The sequence below is a fragment of the Parambassis ranga genome, chromosome 14, assembly GCF_900634625.1.
Source record: "Parambassis ranga chromosome 14, fParRan2.1, whole genome shotgun sequence".
Taxonomy (NCBI): Eukaryota; Metazoa; Chordata; class Actinopteri; family Ambassidae; genus Parambassis; species Parambassis ranga.
In genome coordinates this window covers 8,255,123-8,257,550 of record NC_041034.1, presented here as the reverse complement: position 1 = coordinate 8,257,550, position 2,428 = coordinate 8,255,123, and positions in this window count along the sequence as shown.

Sequence of the window (2,428 nt, the reverse complement as noted above, 5' to 3'; positions counted from 1 at the left end):
GGAGGACAAAGGCTCCAGTGACCCCTACCAGCATCAAAGGGGTCAGTGTGGAGGTGGTGGAGGAGTACAAATACCTGGGAATGCACTTGGACCACAAACTGGACTGGAGTAAGAACGTGGACACTGTCTACAGGAAGTCGCCTCTACCTTCTGAGGTCCTTCAACATCTGCAGGACGATGATGAGGATGTTTTATGAGTCTGTGGTGGCCAGTGCCATCATGTATGCTGTTGTCTGCTGGGGCAGCAGTCTGAGGGTGAGGGACATCAACAGACTCAACAGAATCATCAGGAAGGCCGGCCATGTTGTGGGAGAGGAACTGGACTCTCTGACAGAGGTGTGTCAGAGGAGGATGTTGTCCAAAATAAAGGCCATACTGGACTGTCCCTCCCACCCACTCCACACTGTACTGAACAGCTACAGGAGCTTGTTCAGCAACAGACTCCGACTCCCACGATGCACCACTGAGAGACACAGGAAGTCATTCCTGCCTGTCTCAATCAAACTACTGAACTCTGAACTGTAACAGTCACTCAGACACTGTACATTCATACTGGAACATTCATGTCATGCTCTTTACTATATAAAGGTTTATACAGTAGTATGTTCTTTAGGTATTTATTATATATTTTATATATATTTCATTTCAGTAATCCTTTTCTTCTCTGCGTCTGTACGAACAAAGGTAAATTTCCCTTCGTCGTCATTAACCTCGTAAATCGGATCCTGATCCTGACTTGTATAGAACAGGATTGTGAGGAGTTCCTCTTCTTTCTTTCTATTCTCCTGCTTTCTCTGTTGTTTCTGCAGCCTCTTAGCCTTTTTCAGCTCCTTCCTAGAGGACCCCTTTGTGAGGAGTTCAGATGTTGCGTCCTCCTCCTTTTGGACCTCCTTCTGTCTGAGCCTGGCTTCGCTCTCCTTCACTTGTTCATGGAGAACTGCGTTTTCAGCCGGCAGGGAGTTGATGGGGTTCTGCTGTTCAGAAACCTTTAAAGAGAGCTCTTCATTACTGTCCTTGAGCAGAGTTAACTGTTCCTCTTGCTCATGAGGAAGAGGCTGAACCTTCTCTAGGCTTTCTTTTATAGCCTGCTGCTCAAGTTTCAGCTCCTCTTCCAGGGAAGACTTCTCCTCCACCAGGTTATGGCTCAGACCGTCTTTTTGCAGGACAGTCTGGTTGGCCTGGTCCACGTCAGCTTGCAGAATGGATAGCATATTAATGACTCCACACATTTTTTTAGTGCGTTGGTCCAGTTCCTTGCTGACGTCTTCAGTTTCAGCGATGGCCTGGTCCATCTCCTCTTGCAGGGAACGATTCTCTTCCGCCAGCTTGTGGATCAGACCGTCTCTTTCCAGGACAGTCTGGTTGGCCTGGTCCAGCTCCTCTAGCAGGGAACACTTCTCTTCCGCCAGCTGTGGATCAGACCGTCTCTTTCCAGGACAGTCTGGTTGGCCTGGTACAGCTCCTCTAGCAGGGAACACTTATCTTCTACAGCTGTGGATCAGACCCGTCTCTTTCCAGGACAGTCTGGTTGGCCGGTCCACGTCAGCTTGCAGAATGGATAGCATATTTATGACTCCATACATTTTTTAGTGCGTTGGTCCAGTTCCTTGCTGACGTCTTCAGTTTCAGCGATGGACTGGTCCAGCTCCTCTAGCAGGGAACACTTCTCTTCCGCCAGCTTGTGGATCATGACCGTCTCTTTCCAGGACAGTCTGGTTGGCCTGGTCCAGCTCCTCTAGCAGGGAACACTTCTCTCTGCCAGCTTGTGGATCAGACCGTCTCTTTCCAGGACAGTCTGGTTGGCCTGGTCCAGCTCCTCTGGCAGGGAACACTTCTCTTCTGCCAGCTTGTTGGATCAGACCGTCTCTTTCCAGGACAGTCTGGTTGGCCTGGTCCACGTCAGCTTGCAGAATGGATAGCATATTTAATGACTCCACACATTTTTTAGTGCGTTGGTCCAGTTCCTTGCTGACGTCTTCAGTTTCAGCGATGGACTGGTCCAGCTCCTCTAGCAGGGAACACTTCTCTTCCGCCAGCTTGTGGATCAGACCGTCTCTTCCAGGACAGTCTGGTTGGCCTGGTCCAGCTCCTCTAGCAGGGAACACTTCTCTTCTGCCAGCTTGTGGATCAGACCGTCTCTTTCCAGGACAGTCTGGTTGGCCTGGTCCAGCTCCTCTTGCAGGGAACACTTCTCTTCTGCCAGCTTGTGGATCAGACTGTCTCTTTCCAGGACAGTCTGGTTGGCCTGGTCCAGCTCCTCTTGCAGGGAACACTTCTCTTCTGCCAGCTTGTGGATCAGACCGTCTCTTTCCAGGACAGTCTGGTTGGCCTGGTCCAGCTCCTCTTGCAGGGAACACTTCTCTTCTGCCAGCTTGTGGATCAGACCGTCTCTTTCCAGGACAGTCTGCTTCTCAGTTTCTAGCTGGCT